This window comes from Aquarana catesbeiana, linkage group LG04, assembly GCF_042186555.1.
Source record: "Aquarana catesbeiana isolate 2022-GZ linkage group LG04, ASM4218655v1, whole genome shotgun sequence".
NCBI lineage: Eukaryota > Metazoa > Chordata > Amphibia > Anura > Ranidae > Aquarana > Aquarana catesbeiana.
The window spans coordinates 284,743,155-284,761,374 of NC_133327.1; positions in this window are offsets into that span (position 1 = coordinate 284,743,155).

An 18,220-nucleotide genomic window follows, 5' to 3' on the forward strand; every position below is an offset into this window, starting at 1 on the left:
GGGCATCAATAGACACCTTACCATAACTGGACAACCATGCTGTGGCTGTCATTTGGCTGTAGCTCAGTCGCCTGGGGGGCTGTGCCGCCCCCCTTAAAAATGCCGTCCAGGGCAAACGCCTTGTTTGCCTCGCGGCTGATATGCCCCTGATTTCAGGTGCAATGCCAAGCTCCTGCAGACTCTTCCTCCAGCTGTATATCCATAGACATATTATTACTGCACATATGTTACTGTAAAACATAGCTTGCATGGGCCCTCATCTTCCCATACCACTACTGCAGAAGACAATCAACTGCTTAGAATATGTCAGACCACTTAACTGTTTTGTGCCTGAATGAGCAAATAATTACTCAACATTGCGGTGCCCAAAATAAATTATGGTGGCTGTTTTTCTAATGTTAGTTGATCCCATTTGTTGACTGGGAGAAAATATGAAGATGAGGAAAGTTTGAGAAAAGTTTTATTTTATTACACTTGATCTGCATCAATGACTCTGTATTAGTATTGAAGAAAGAGGGTCATCATGGCACCAGACAACTAACATTGCCAGAATGAGAAGTTAGTAATTTCATCCTCCATGTTTCTCTCAGGCAAGATTTACTTTAAGGTGTTGTTACATTTGTACCATTAATCCAAACACTGACAGATTTACAGAAATATACTTCTTTGTCTAATCAGTATGATGCTGCATTTCAAGGCATTCCTTTGTAAATTACATCTTTATTTTATTCTTTGGAATATATATGACCTGGAGTTTTGAATTAAGGGATGTTTCTTGAGAGCACCATGCCTAAAATGTAAAAAAAAATAAAATAAATAATAATAATTTTAAAAAGTTTAATGTTTGTCATATTTGTATCGCTCTTAACTAGTTCTCTGCATACAACTCCTAGGTGACATTACTGAAAACAATAAGCAATAATTTACTTTTTTTCCTCTGTGTATTTCAGTACTTTCTAGGTGACAGATTTCAAGAGCTTCAGAGCATGTAATTGGAACAGATATCTAGGTATGGTTTTATTGTGGTGTTACAGATAAAATAGTTATTATTTTTTAAAAATCAGTAATTATAAACAGTGTTTGTTTTCATTGAATAAATTATTGTTCATGCTTAGAAGGTATGATGAACTGATTAACCACTTCAGCCCCGGAAGGATTTACCCCCTTCCTGACCAGAGCACTTTTTACAATTTGGCACTGCGTCGCTTTAACTGCAAATTGCGCGGTCATGCAATGCTGTACCCAAACGAAATGTGTGTCCTTTTCTTCCCACAAATAGAGCTTTCTTTTGATGGTATTTGATCACCTCTGCCGTTTTTATTTTTTGCGCTATACACGGAAAAAGACCGAAAATTTTGAAAAAAAATTATATTTTCTACTTTTTGTTATAAAAAAAATCCAATAAACTCAATTTTAGTCACACATTTAGGCCGAAATGTATTCAGCCACATAAAAATGTCAATAAGTGTATGTTTATTGGTTTGCGCAAAAGTTATAGCGCCTACAAACTAGGGTACATTTTCTGGAATTTACACAGCCTTTAATTTATGACTGCCTATGTCATTTCTTGAGGTGCTAAAATGGCAGGGCAGTACAAAACTCCCACAAATGACCCCATTTGGGAAAGTAGACACCCCAAGGAAATTGCTGAGAGGCATGTTGAGCCCATTGATTATCACAGTTTTGAAGGCCATAAAATGCACAGATGGCATAAAACCCCCCCAAATGACCCAATTTTGGAAAGTAGACACCCCAAGCTATTTGCTTTGAGGCATGTTGAGTCCATGGAATATTTTATATTTTGACACAAGTTGCGGGAAAGTGACACTTTTTTTTTTTTTTTGCACAAAGTTGTCACTAAATGATATATTGCTCACACAGGCCATGGGCATATGTGGAATTGCACCCCAAAATACATTTAGCTGCTTCTCCTGAGTATGGGGATACCACATGTGTGGGACTTTTTAGGAGCCTAGCCGCGTACGGGGCCCCGAAAACCAATCACCGCCTTCAGGATTTCTAAGGGTGTAAATTTTTGATTTCACTCTTCACTGCCTATCACAGTTTCGGAGGCCATAGAGTGCCCAGGTGGCACAAACCCCCCCAAATGACCCCATTTTGGAAAGTAGACACCCCAAGCTATTTGCTGAGAGGCATGGTGAGTATTTTGAAGCTCTCATTTGTTTTTGAAAATGAAGAAAGACAAGAAAAAAATGTTTTTTTTCTTTTTTCAATTTTCAAAAAAAGTGAGGTCTGTAAAATACTCACTATACCTCTCAGCAAATAGCTTGGGGTGTCTACTTTCCAAAATAGAGTCATTTGGGGGGGGGGGTTGCCACCTGGGCATTCCATGGCTTCCGAAACTGTGATAGGCAGTGAAGAGTGAAATCAAAAATTTACACCCTTAGAAAGCCTGAAGGCGGTGCTTGGTTTTCGGGGTCCCGTACACGGCTAGGCTCCCAAACAGTCTCACACATGTGGTATCCCCATACTCAGGAGGAGCAACAGAATGTATTTTGGGATGTCATTTCACATATTCCCATGGCATGTTTGAGCAATATATCATTTAGTGACAACTTTGTGCAAAAAAAAAAAATTTGTCTCTTTCCCGCAACTTGTGTCACAATATAAAATATTCCATGGACTCAACATGCCTCTCAGCAAATAGCTTGGGGTGTCTACTTTCCAAAATGGGGTCATTTGGGGGGGGTTTGAACTGTCCTGGCATTTTATGCACAACATTTAGAAGCTTATGTCACACATCACCCACTCTTCTAACCACTTGAAGACAAAGCCCTTTCTGACACTTTTTGATTACATGAAAAAATTATTTTTTTTTGCAAGAAAATTACTTTGAACCCCCAAACATTACATTTTTTTTTTTAAAGCAAATGCCCTACAGATTAAAATGGTGGGTGTTTCTTTTTTTTTTCACACAGTATTTGCGCAGCGATTTTTCAAACGCATTTTTTGGGGGAAAAAACACACTTTTTTAAATTTTAATGCACTAAAACACACTATATTGCCCAAATGTTTGATGAAATAAAAAAGATGATCTTAGGCCGAGTACACGGATACCAAACATGACATGCTTTAAAATTGCGCACAAACGTGCAGTGGCAACAAAATTAATACATTTTTAAAAGCCTTTAAAAGCCTTTACAGGTTACCACTTTAGATTTACAGAGGAGGTCTACTGCTAAAATTACTGCACTCGATCTGACCTTCGCGGTGATACCTCACATGCATGGTGCAATTGCTGTTTACATTTGACACCAGACCAACGCTTGCGTTCGCCTTAGCACGAGAGCAGGGGGGACAGGGGTGCTTTTTTTTGTTTTTGTTTTTTCTTTATTATTTTTTTGCTTTTTTATCTTATTTTTAAACTGTTCCTTTCATTTTTTTTTTTAAATCATTTTTATTGTTATCTCAGAGAATGTAAATATCCCCTATGATAGCAATAGCTAGTGACAGGTACTCTTTTTTGAAAAAATTGGGGTCTATTAGACCCTAGATTTCTCCTCTCCCCTCAAAGCATCTGACCACACCAAGATCGATGTGATAAAATGCTTCCCCAATTTCCCAATGGCGCTGTTTACATCCGGCGAAATCTAAGTCATAAAATGCTCGTAGCTTCCGGTTTCTTAGGCCATAGAGATGTTTGGAGCCACTCTGGTCTCTGATCAGCTCTATGGTCAGCTGGCTGAATCACCGGCTGCATTCTCAGGTTCCCTGTTGAGACAGGAGGGCCAGAGAAAAACACGGAAGACGGTGGGGGGGGCATTCCCTCCCACTGCTTGTAAAAGCAGTCTAGAGGCTAATTAGCTGCTAGGATTGCTTTTACATGAAAGCCGACCACTGGCTGAAAAGAATGATACCAAGATAATACCTAAACCTGCAGGCATCATTCTGGTATAACCATTCAAAGTCGTGAATGGCGTACCTGAAGACAAAAAAATGGTTAACAATAAAGCACAGTAAACGGTAAAGTATAAAAAAATTGCATACCTGAAAAGCAAACATGATAAAACATAATAACAATAAAACGTTGCAGAATAGAATACAGTAAAAAAGGGCAGAACAATAAAGAGAGAATAGAGAGAGAGAGAACAATAAAACGACAACTATTTTTTCTTATTTTATATTTTTGTTTGTGTTTTTTTTTTTTTTTACACTTTTTTTGTAACTGTAACTTTTATAACTGTAACCGGTTCCAGGTTCGGGTCTCTCAAAATGCGATGGCATCTTGGGAGACCCTGTGAAAGTGTGCCTAGTCTGTGCAATGCTGTACCCTACGCTAATACTCAACTAGTGTATGGTTCAAAACATTCACCAATGCAAAGACCAGGATTGTCAGGACAGGAGGGACAATAATAGCGGGTGTCACGCCTATATCCGCGCTTGCTGCAGACACAACATCTTTTTTGGGGGGGTTCGTTGGGTAGGGGTACTCGGGAGGACATAAAGAAAATGCCTCTCATGCAGCCGACTGCATTTGGTTGGGGATGTGAATGGGGGAAGTACGGGCTCTGCAGAAGCGGTGGGTTCCCAATTAGGATTGGCGAATGCAGCAGGAAGGGCATTATGGGCACGACGGGCCTGTGTTTGTCTTTTTGGTGGCAGCGGGACACTACTTGTGCTTTCCACCTCACCAGCTTGAACTGCACTTATGGGACTCGCCACGTCACCAAGTGTTACTGCAGTGCTGGTTTGTCTACGACCGGGGTGTACTAGGCCACTGGTGCTTGCCAGTTGACCAAAACGCTACCAAAAAAACTGTTAGCGATCGCAGGGATCAGGCCTGACTCTTCGAACGCTGCAGTTATGCGTTTAGTGTTTTGTAAGTGATAGTGATCGATCGATACTGCACTTGGGTGGGCTGGGCTGGGCTGGGCGGAGGGGCAAAACGCAGGTGCTAGCAGGTATCTGGGCTGATCCCGCTAACACTGCATTTTTGGGAACCCTAAACTGCTGGGGACGCTAGTATAAATCTAATCGGATCAGATATTGATCCGTTCAGATACTATATCATTAAGGGAGGTGTGCGGTGCGTGCGTGGGTGTTAGCGCTACTGGCACTAACCTGACGCTGCCTGGGGCTGGTGCTTGCCAGTTCACCAAAACGCTACCAAAAAAACTGTTAGCGATCGCAGGGATCAGGCCTGACTCTGCGAACGCTGCAGTTATGCGTTTTGATCCGTTCAGATACTATACCACTAAGGGAGGCGTATGCTGCGTGCGTGGGTGTTAGCAGTACTGGCGCTAATCTGACACTGCCTGGGGCGACGCATATCACCGCCGGGCGATCAGGGGGCTAAACCTTTATTAGGTAATAAACGGCGGGTGCCCTGACACTATAAAAAATAAACGAACTAACAAGTGTCACCCATAACGGTTATATGTGATCAGTGGTGAAAGGGTTAACTAGGGGGCAATCAAGGGGTTAAAACATTTATTAGGTAGTATATGGGGGTCCCTGTCGCTATAAAATGCTGACGGCGAACCTAAATATTTACCTCACTAACTAGTGTCACCAGTGACACTAATACAGCGATCAGAAAAATGATCGATTAGCGACACTGGCGACAGGGGGGTGATGAAGGGGTTAAAACTTTATTAGGGGGGATTAGGGGGGTATCCTAGACCTAAAGGGGGCTAATACTCACTGCCCTAACACACTAACTGTCACAAACTGACACCATGCAGTAATCAGAAAAAAAAACTGCTTGGTGTCAGTGTGACAGGGGGGGAGGGGTGATTGTGGGGTGATCGGGGGGCGATGGGGGGATCGGGGGTGTAAAGTATGCCTGGCATGTTCTACTGTGAGGTGTAGTGTTGTGCAACTCACATTTCAGTCTTCTCTCCTCGGCGCCGGAACGGAAACTGCTGAGCCGAGGAGAGATGACATCATTTCCTCTGCCTCTGTGTACTACACAGAGGCAGGGGACGATTCTCATTGGCTGGGAGTGATCGCGAGGGGGGGGCCACGAATGGATAGCCTTCCCCTCATCTCTGATCACTGCCAGACCAAAGCCGACCGCCTCGGGCACCGGGGGGTGTCCGATCGGACCCCCCGCCCGCGGGAAGGCAATCACGTACCAGGTACGTGATTTTGCCTGCCCGTGCCATTCTGCCGACGTATATCGTCGTTAGGCGGTCGGCAAGTGGTTAAGCCCAAGTAAGGGGTGAAACATGTTAGAGGAAAGATCCTGTGTTGCACGTCTGTATTTGTGTATTTGCTGAACAATTAAGTTGATTTTACTCTTTAAATGGCATGTCACAAATACATACATTTTTATTTCCTCAGTTGTGTTAAATGACTTCCCTCCTATTCACTATTCTTCATTTTGCTTCTACCTTTTGGTCTCACATACAGATTGTGTTGATTGTCCTTGGAGATCAATTGACACATGAAGTGCCCTTATGTCAAGAGACTAAATGGCTGCTGCAATCACTGTTGATGATATATGGGTACTGTGTCAAAGCCACAAGGACACCTGCAGGTTTCCTATGTCTGCCCTGGTCTCTTGGCATGGTGTTTCAGATGGTGGTAGTAGTGTTGGGCATCTTGGATTGCTGTGGTCAGGGTACTCATTGTATAGAGTACTTATTCTTGTTATACTTATTGATGGAACAATGTGATGTGCTCATATTGACAGCAGTCTGGATGGGCATGATATGGTGGTCAAATGATCACTGGCATCACTCGCTGGTTAATCCCTAGTGGGGAAGGCAGACCTCCTTCTTGGCAAGTGAAAAGACCCACGTTTTTAAAGGTATGCAGGTAAAAATAAAAATTTTACACTGTGGAGGTTCTGACAGAATGCTAGACTTTGGACTAGCTGCCATAATTATCCATGCTTCCAAATACTGAGCATGAGATCTTTATGACCCCAAGGGGATGTAACAAGGTAACCTAAAGAGGTCTGTATGAATGTGGTTTGAGCACTACTGTTAGAGAAGGCATATGAGAAATATAGGCTTACGAAAGTACCTTGGGGGAGGTGGGTCATGGAAATGGACCAACATGCCTTAAAATGAGACCCAGCTTTACAACTGTAGAAACACGCCTTTTGGTCCCCACACCAGTCCCCATGTACTAGGATATTTTATTTTACAGAGAATGTTCTTATTTTACTGATCCCAACCTGGAATAGAATATTGTGACAATATATGAATAATTTATAGGAGATAAATGTATTTCTACTATAGATGGGAAAATATATGTGTTTAATAACAATACAGGAAAAATCTGCTTTTTGCCACATATAGGCACAAACCTACAGTGTCTGATCATAAATTAGGCCCTTCTTAGACCCCTTTCACACTGGAGCGTTTTGTAGGGGCTATAGCGTTAAAAACCCACCCCAAAACAGCTGCTCCATTCCTGAGGGCTTTCACACTGGAGCGGTGCGCTGGCAGGGCGTCAGAAAAAGTCCTGCCAGCAGCTTCTTTGGAGCGGTGAACTCACCGCTTCTCCACCGCTGTTCCCCATTGAAATCAACGGGGCAGCGCTGCCATACCGCCGGCAAAACGCCACTCCAGCTGTGTTTGGCGAGCGGATTTAACCCCCCTTGGTGGGGGGTTAAAACTGCCCTGCTAGCGGCCGTATAGCGCCGCTAAAACGACGGTAAAGCGCCGCTTTACCGCTGACGCCCAGGCGTCGGCAGTGTGAAAGGGGTCTTTAAATAAAAGATTAATTTAACAATTTAAGTATAGTTTTAAGTTTGGCATGTATGTTTGGCATTTAGGCTTAAAGTAATTGTAAACACTCACCTTGTAAAACAACCCATTCGGTTTAAAATCAAAACAAAAGCAAAACATTTGTGCTTAGATTTAAAAAAAAACAAAAACACTTTATAAATACCTTTTTTCCTTATTTTATAAGTGATCACATAGAGCTGGGGGAAGGAGAAGCAACAGCACACTGATCTTTCCAGTGAAAGGCTGTGTGTGTGTGGGGGGGTCAGGACAAGTCTGATTAATGAAGGAGAGCATACTGCGTTCCCAGCACAGCTGGAGAACTGACCATGGTATGTTCCCCTGCTTCGTGTGGTCAGTTTTTAATAGGAAAGCAGATGGACTGGCAGGAACAAAGGAAGCGGCACAAAGAGAATAAAATACTTTCTCATACAAATACATGGTACAGCAGGCACATATCAGGAATATGATCTGTTGGGGTAACACTTTGTTTAATAGTTAGTAAAAGATGTAGTTAAATTGGAAATTTTTATAGTGTATCCTAGGGATGAGCTTGATGTTCGAATTGAACATAAGTTTGACTCGAACATCGGGTATTTTCCCATTCGCCGAACAGTGAATATTATGGGGCGTTTGTGGGAAATTTAAGTGCAGCGGAAAGCCCCATAATGCACTGCAAGATTGCAGTGCATTGTTGTATGATGATTGGCCAAAGCATGCACCTGACCTGCATACTTTGGCCAATCACAGCACACTCTGCTGAGAGAGCCATAATTGGCAAAAGGCAGGGTGCTTTTGGACAGTCATGGTTTTGGGGGACTAAGTCCAAGCCCCACACTATTTAAGGCTGCTTACATAGCAGCTGTGTATAGTATGTGGACAGGGTAGATTAAGCTAGATTAGGCAGGCAGGTTAGTTAGTGGCAGTGTATTTGATATATATATATATAGACTAATATATATATATATATATATATATATATATATATATATATATATATATATATATACTCTGCAGTTAGCATAGACTAGATATTCAGTGTATACTCTATATTCAGTCAATGCAGGCAGTGTAGTTTATATAACACAGTGTATTGCAGTGGTTAAGGGGAACCCTGCATCAAAATGAAAAAAAAAAAAAAGGCGTTAGGGTTCTCCCAAAATCCCTGCCAGGCCCTTCAAAATTTAAAAAAATGGCGTGGGGGTCCCCCCAAAATCTATACCAGACCTTTATCTGAGCATGCAACCTAGCAGGCAGGCGAGAGAGTGCCCCCCCTCCTGAACCGTACTAGGCCACATGCCCTCAACATGGGGAGGGTGCTTTGGGGTCCCCCCCAAAGCACTTTGTCCCCATATTGATGGGGAAAAGGGCCTCATCCTCACAATTCTTGCTTGGTGGTTTTGGGGGTCTGTGGGCGGGGGCTTTAGCAAGGGGCCCCTTGTTAAAGCCCCCACCCCTGATGTGAATAAGTATGGTACCCATTCACCAAAAAAGTGTCAAAAAAGTAAAAACAACAGCAGACAATTTTTGACAATTCCTTTATTAAAAAAAAAAAGTGTCCCTCAATGTAAATCCATCTTGAATTACAGAGCCGGCTGTACAGAGAAAAAAAATGGAAAAACTCTGCCTCCATGGGACTGCAGCCTTTTTGCGTTGACAGCTGTTATATAGGCAAGGGCAGGGCCACCCAGTGACATAACCAGGTGACCCACACCCCCTTCTGATGTCATGTGCTGGGATCTGGGGGCCCCCTTGTTAAAGGGGGCTTCCACATTCCGATTCCACACCCCTGCCTACAGACCCCCACAACTACTGGGCAAGGGTTGTGGGGATGAGGCTCTTGTCCCCATCAACATGGGGGACCCCAAAGCCCCCTCCCCATGTTGAGGGCATGTTGCCTGGTATGATTCAGGAGGGGGGGCATTCTCTTGCCCCCCCTTTTTCTGCAGCCTGCCAGGTTGCATGCTCGGATAAGGGACTGGTATGGATTTTGGGGGCCCCCATGCCATTTTTAACACAAAAATTGGTGTGGCGTTCCCCTTAATATCCATACCAGACCCAAAGGGCCTGGTAATGGACTGGGGGGACCCACTCCATTTTTTAATTTAATTTAACCAGTTTTAAATGACATTTTTTCCTTTAGAAATGTAATTTTGCTGCGGTACTGTTATAAACATGGGGAAAAATGCACTACTTTACAGGCAGAATAAGGGTCCCCCCAGGCACGATATTTAAAGGAATATTTAATTTTTTTTGTTTCACTTTAAGCATTCATAAAATCACTGCTCCTGAAAAAAATGCAATTTTAAAAACTTTTTTTATGCATTGATATGTGACCCTGGAGCAGGACCCGGGTCCACAAACACTTTTTATGGCAATAACTTGCATATAAGCCTGTAAAATGAACACTTTTGATTTTTCACGCTTTTGTCCCTGCCTTGGCATTGTTGCTACCACAACCATCTTTTCATTGTTTCTTTCCAGGTCTGGCGGCTTCTTCTTTATTCGCCAACTATGGAAGAGGAAATTCCCACACATGCACACAGAAGTTACTTCACACTGGCATCATATGGATGTGTACAATTACAGAAAAAAATTGCCTGCAGGCAGGGGATACAGAGGTTTTTCTGCCATAAAAACTTACCTGTTAGTAACTGTTATAACTGCAGCTTTAGATCACCTTTAACTATGAGATAGTTAATATGTAGCTGTAACCTTTTAAGAAAGCAGTGCTACGATCATATTTAGTTAGGGTAATTTATTGCTAAGATGGTATGATTTGCATTTTTTTATTGATTTAATAGGCAATTCTGTATTTTGAGAACTGCTGTTTTAAAGTAATTTCATAACTTCCATCTAATTTGGAGTTAAAGAATAGCAGCCTTTGGGTGAATGCTCCTAGTGCTGCAGTCACTCCCCCCCCCCCCCAGGTGTATCTAGCGAAAATGGAACCTATGGCAAGCACTGAAACTGCGCCCCTGTCTAGACAAAAAAAAAAAATGCTAACAAAACTACAAGTCAAGCTCTTTAACCACTTCAATACTGGGCACTTTCGCCCCTTTCCTGCCCAGGCCAATTTTCAGCTTTCAACGCTCTTGCACTTTCAATAAGAATTGTGCTGTCATGCAACACTGTAACCAAATTAAATTTTTATCATTTTGTTCACACAAATAGAGCTTTCTTTTGGTGGTATTTATTCACAATTCAGTTTTTTATTTTTTGCGATATAAGCACAAAAAAGAGCAGAAATTTAAAAGCAATAACAATATTTTCTACTTTCTATTTTAAAAGAAATCCAATAAAATCAAATTTTGTCATAAATTTAAGCAGAAATGTATTCTGCTACATGTCTTTGGTAAAAAAAATCCTGTTAAGTGTATGACAATTGGTTTGTGTGATCACGGTCATATGTGTGCAGATAATCATTGGGACATATAATTTTACTGGGACGTATGTGGGGGACAGGTGTTTTTACTGTGTGGGGACATGTGTGGGGACATGTGTGTGGGGACAGTGTTTTGGGGACATTGCGATTTTACATTGTGTGGGGACACTGGGCCAGTGATCAGTGTGTAAAAAGCTGTAAAAAACAGCTCATACTCACTGATCACCGGCTGGCTTCAGCGATCCGCTCTCATCTCCTCACTGAGAACCGATCGTCTAGCAACCGGCTCTCTATTTACATCACATGACGGCTGTGATTGGACACAGCAGTCATGTGATCAGGAGGGCCAATCACAGAGCCCTCCTGCTGATCGGAGATGTGCCATGTCCCGATGACAGGAGCGCATTGGGATTGCGCCACTGCACAGGAGCGGGCACGCGCGATCCCCCTCCTTCTGAGGGACGTTCCTGGATGTCCACTCAGAAGCAGGAAGCGCCCACCTGGCCATATATGTACAGTTGCCAGGTGGGAGATGGTTAATTGTTCAATTCACAAATTATGGATTAGCACTACATAAAGTGCCCAAGTGCCTGATGGGTCAGTCCGCCCCTGCTCATTAAACAGTCTACATTCAGTGAAAGTTCATGTACTGCAAAGTTTGCAATTGCGACTACAGGAGATGACCAGACTGCAGATGCGACTACAGGAGATGACCAGAGACTGCGCTTGTTACTACAGGAGATGACCAGACTGCAGATATGACTACAGGAGAAGACCAGACTTTGGATGCGACTACAGCAGATGACCAGACTGCAGATTGCGACTACAGGAGATGACCAGACTGCAGATGCGACTACAGGAGATGACCAGAGACTGCGATTGTGACTAAAGGAGATGACCAGACTCCAGATATTACTACAGGAGATGACCAGACTGTGGATGCGACTACAGGAGATGACCAGACTGTGATTGCGACTACAGGAGATGACCAGACTGCGGATGCAACTACAGGAGATGACCAGAGACTGCGGATGTGACTACAGGAGATGACCAGAGACTGCGGATGTAACTACAGGAGATGACCAGAGACTGCAGATGCGACTACAGGTGATGACTAGAGACTGCGTTTGCAAATACAGGAGGTGACCAGACTGCGGATGCAACTACAGGAGATGACCAGACTGCGGATGTGACTACAGGAGATGACCAGACTGCGGATGCGACTACAGGAGATGACCAGAGACTGCGATTGTGACTACAGGAGATGACCAGACTGCGGATGTGACTACAGGAGATGACCAGACTGCAAATGCAACTACAGATGACCAGACTGTGAACGCGACTACAGGAGATGATCAGAGACTGCAATTGCGACTACAGGAGATGACCAGACTGTGGATGCGACTACAGGAGATGACCAGACTGCGGATGCGACTACGGGAGATGACCAGACTGCGGATGCGACTTCAGGAGATGACCAGACTGCGGATGCGACTACTGGAGGTGACCAGAGACTGTGAATGCGACTACAGGACATGACCAGACTGCGGATGCGACTACAGGAGATGACCAGACTGCGGATGCGACTACAGGAGGTGACCAGAGACTGCGAATGCGACTACAGGAGATGCCAAGAGACTGCAATTGCAACTACGGGAGATGACCAGACTGCGGATGCGACTACAGAAGATGACCAGACTGTGGATGAGACTACATGAGATGACCAGACTGCGGATGCGACTACAGGAGATGACAAGACTGCGGATGCGACTACAGGAGATGATCAAGTAGCTATTTTTAAAATTCAAACTTTCAGCAATGCACAGCTATACAGGGGGTAAACAACACTGGCATTGAAGGTTTAGCGTATCAGTGAGTCTACAGGCAGTGTATATTGGCAGAAAGACCTACCTGGCCATCCAGGGCTCTCCACCCCCACTCTCAGAGGTCCGGGTGCAGAGCTTTCGGCGGTAGGGGCTGGGCTTTTGGTGGTAGGAGTGGGGCTTTTAGTGGTAGGGGCGGGGATTTTAGCGGTCTAGGGCGGGGCTCTCAGAAGTCAAGGAGAGGCGATCTCAGGGCTCCCACTCTGCTCTGAGCACATAGACTACATGGGGCGGGGCAGGGCAGGGTCAGAGCGTCAGTGGAGCTCCCAGCCCCGCCCCTCCCTGCTGACAGAGCCTCCCTCAGCCTAAGCCAAACCCAACAGCCCATGCCGGGTAGAGGCTATCTGACAGAACACTGGCGCCGTGCTCCAGCAGGCTGGTTGCGGCACCGGGGGCTTTATTAGTCCAGGAGGACGGGTGGGGGTTTTTTTGTGTGTGGGGTGGCGTTTTTGCCGCCCCCCTATGGCACCCATGGCACTTGCCATGACTGCCATACCTTAGATACGCCACTGCTCCATGCCCCCCTCCTCCTTGTGGCAGCAGTACAGGGAGACGTTCCCTTTACTAGCTGTCACTGTTTGAAAACAGCAGGGCCATGGGGGAATGAACTACAAGCCCCAACATCCTTTGCGGCTGTTGGCTTGTTGTTTTAAATAAACTACCACGGTGCTGTGGAGCGATGTGATAGTGATGTGGTAGTTGAAGTTCATTGAGTCTTCCTGTCAGTGAGTAGGGATGAGCTTCGAGTTCGAATCGAACTCATGTTCGACTCGAACATTGGCTGTTCGCAAGTTCGCCAAACAGCGAACAATTTGGGGTGTTTGCGGCAAATTCGAACACCCTTTAAAAGTCTATGGGAGAAATCAAAAGTGCTCATTTTAAAGGCTTATATTCATGGTATTGTCATAAAAAGTGTTTGGGGACCTGGGTCCTGCCCCAGGGGACATGGATCAATGCAAAAAAAAGTTTTAAAAATGCCATTATTTAGGGAGCAGTGATTTTAATAATGCTTAAAGTGAAACAATAAAAGTGTAATATCCCTTTAAATTTCATACCTGGGGGGTGTCTATAGTATGCCTGTAAAGGGGCACATGTTTCCACATGTGTTTAGAACAGTCTGACAGCAAAATGACATTTCAAAGGAAAAAAAGGCATTTAAACTACTCGCGGCTATTAATGAATTGCCGGTCCGACAATACACATAAAAGTTCATTGATAAAAACGGCATGGGAATTCCCCACAGGGGAACCCTGAACCAAAATTTAAAAAAAAAATGACGTGGGGGGTCCCCCTAAATTCCATACCAGGCCCTTCAGATCTGGTATGGATATTAAGGGGAACCCCAGCCATAATTTTTTATAAAATATGGCGTGGGATCCCTCTCAAAATCTATACCAGACCCTTCAGGTCTGGTACGGATTTTAAGGGGAACCCCGCGCCAAAAACTAAAACGGCGTGGGTTCCCCCTAAAAATCCATACCAGACCCTTATCCGAGCACGCAACCTGGCAGGCCGCAGGAAAAGAGGGGGGACGAGAGAGTGCCCCCCCTCCTGAACCGTACCAGGCCACATGCCCTCAACATTGGGAGGGTGCTTTGGGGTAGCCCCCCAAAACACCTTGTCCCCATGTTGATGAGGACAAGGGCCTCATCCCCACAACCTTGCCCGGTGGTTGTGGGGGTCTGCGGGCGGGGGGGCTTATCGGAATCTGAAAGCCCCCTTTAACAAGGGGACCCCCAGATCCCGGCCCCCCCTGTGTGAAATGGTAAGGGGGTACAAAAGTACCCCTACCATTTCACTAAAAAACTGTCAAGATGTTAAAAATGACGAGACAGTTTTTGACAATTCCTTTATTTAAATGCTTCTTCTTTCTTCTATCTTCCTTCATCTTCTTCTTCTTCTTCTGGTTCTTCTGGCTCTTCTGGTTCTTCCTCCGGCGTTCTCGTCCAGGATCTCCTCCGCGGCGTCTTCTATCTTCTCCTCGGGCCGCTCCGCACCCATGGCATGGGGGGAGGCTCCCGCTCTTCTCTTCATCTTCTTATCTTCTTCATCTTCTTCTTCATCTTCTTCTTTTCTTCTCTTCTTCATTTTCTTCTCTGGGCCGCTCTGCATCCATGCTGGCATGGAGGCAGGCTCCCGCTGTGTGACGGCGTCTCCTCGTCTGACGGTTCTTAAATAACGGGGGGCGGGGCCACCCAGTGACCCCGCCCCCCTCTGACGCACGGTGACTTGACGGGACTTCCCTGTGACATCACGGGGAATGCCACAGGGAAGTCCCGTAATGTCCCGTGCGTCAGAGGGGACGGGGTCACCGGGTGGTCCCGCCCCCTTAAGAACCGTCAGACGAGGAGACGCCATCACACAGCGGGAGCCTCCCTCCATGCCAGCATGGATGCGGAGCGGCCCGGAGAAGAAAGTGAAGAAGAGAAGAAGAGAAGAAAAGAAGAAGATGAAAAAGAAGATGAAGAAGAGAAGAAGATGAAGAGAAGAGCATGAGCCTCCCCCCATGCGGAGCGGCCTGAGGAGAAGAAGATAGAAGACGCCGCGGAGGAGATGCTGGACGAGAACGCCGGAGGAAGAACCAGAAGAACCAGAAGAACCAGAAGAAGAAGAAGAAGATGAAGGAAGATAGAAGAAAGAAGAAGCATTTAAACAAAGGAATTGTCAAAAACTGTCTCTTGTCATTTTTAACATTTTTGACAGTTTTTTAGTGAAATGGTAGGGGTACTTTTGTACCTCCTTACCATTTCACACAGGGGGGGCGGGATCTGGGGGTCCCCTTGTTAAAGGGGGCTTCCAGACTCCGATAAGCCCCCCGCCCGCAGACCCCCACAACCACCGGCCAGGGTTGTGGGGATGAGGCCCTTGTCCTCATCAACATGGGGACAAGGTGTTTTGGGGGGCTACCCCAAAGCACCCTCACAATGTTGAGGGCATGTGGCCTGGTACGGTTCAGGAGGGGGGGCGCTCTCTCGTCCCCCCCTCTTTTCCTGCGTCCTGCCAGGTTGCTCGGATAAGGGTCTGGTATGGATTTTTGGGGGGACCCCACGCCGTTTTTTTTTTTTTTGGCGCGGGGTTCCCCTTAAAATCCATACCTGACCTGAAAGGTCTGGTATGGAATTTAGGGGGACCCCCACGTCATTTTTTTTTTAAATTTTGGCAGGGGTTCCCCTTAATATCCATACCAGACCTGAAGGGCCTGGTATGGAATTTAGGGGGACCCCCACGTCATTTTTTTTTTAATTTTGGTACGGGGTTCCCCTGTGGGGAATTCCCATGCAGTTTTTATCAATGAACTTCTATGTGTATTGTCGGACCGGCAATGCAATAGACGCGAGTAGTTTTAAATGGCTTTTTTCCTTCGAAATGTCATTTTGCTGTCATACTGTTCTAAACACGGGAAACATGCGCCCCTTTACAGGCATATTATAGACACCCCCCAGCTACCAAATTTAAAGGGATATTACACTTTTATTGTTTGACTTTAAGCATTATTAAAATCACTGCTCCTGAAAAAACGGCCGTTTTTAAAACTTTTTTTTGCATTCATCCATGTCCCCTGGGGCAAGACCCAGGTCCCCAAACACTTTTTATGACAATAACTTGCATATAAGCCTTTAAAATGAGCACTTTTGATTTCTCCCATAGACTTTTAAAGGGTGTTCCGCGGCATTCGAATTTGCTGCGAACACCCCAAATTGTTCGCTGTTCGGCGAACTTGCGAACAGCCAATGTTCGAGTCGAACATGAGTTCAACTCGAACTCGAAGCTCATCCCTAGCGATCACATAAGAGACATTCAATAAAAACTGTTTAAATCCTAACTTTTCTACATTACATGTCTACTGTGAGAACCCATATTCACAGCTTGTTGAGAAAGCCTTGCTATTGCATAGCAAAACTTGCTAACTGCAGCAGACGCAAGCTGTTAGCAGTCTGTTAAAACTCTTTTAACATTGCAATATTTTGTTGAATTGGGTTGACAGTGCTAACAACTAGGGCACTGTGCTGTCTTATAATTTAATCTAAAGTCTTTTTGATTTGTTAGCTTGACTGTTTACTTTTTGCATAACCAGTAAAAGGAAATGTGGACTCACAAATTGATTTCAATCCATTTGGATGTACAAATTGTTTACATTTTAGCTTTCGTGTGATTCTACATGAACAAAAGCAAACATTCTTAAAATAATGAATTAAAAAAAATAGCAACATCAGAAAAAAAGCTTTAAAAATTGTATTAAATGATTATAATTAAAAATACAAAAAAAAATGAAAATGATAGATTGCTTCATCATGGCATGTATCTAGTAAATATATTTTTGTACAAAAATATTTTGCAAAATATCAGCCCTGAAACCTAGCTATAAAAGAATCTGACTGCCTCACCTCTGTCTCAAGAATCTGACTCTCTCCCCTCATTTAACTGTAAAATGTAATTAATTGCTATAGCTTACTATAATTTGAATAGCACTTAAGCCCCAGAAGATTTTTATTTTTTTGTTTCATAACGTTTTATTAAGTAAGCAAAATATCAAAGTACAAATAAGTTGTTAGAAAAAGAACATGGTATAGATACATTTAACAACATCGATCGTATTTATTGTAAATCATGGCATAAGATTAACTTGGTTATAAAGTAAAAGTAAAATTAAACCTAATAATCCTAGTAAACTAGGTCATAAAGAAATACAAAGCACCCAAGTATAAATTAAGGTATGTTTGATCTGGTATTCTGTGTTTGCCCAAAATAATGTAAGATACCTGTTGGTGATGCGTTAGGGGTGATTGTATGAGGGTTGTACTTGGACGGACAGCTGCAAGGGACACCACTAGAGGTGTAGTTTTGTTCTGTCCGTATCTTTTTATGGAAGGTGCCATCAGAAGGGAGGGGGGCAGGGAAAAAAGAAAAAAATAGGAGAAAAAACAAGAAAAGACAAAAAAAACTCTGGGCGGGATAAGTTGAAGAATTCCCTGTCATGTCTCTCTTCTCAGCTATTCTCTCTCTCTCCCTAACTCCTCTCCACTCCCCACTCTCTCTAACTTGCTGAAGGATATGGTGATAAGAGAGAATGGATGGGATGGTATAAAGCTAGGTAGAGGGAATAATGCAAGATTGAATATGGATGTTTACATAACTTCTCTTTCCTTCTCCCGTAATTGGGAGAAGGATTGGAAGAAGAGCTGTAAAAAATGCTTTTTCTTAAACTGGGATAGAAGTCTCCAAATTTAGCTTGGGAATAATTAAAGATTGAA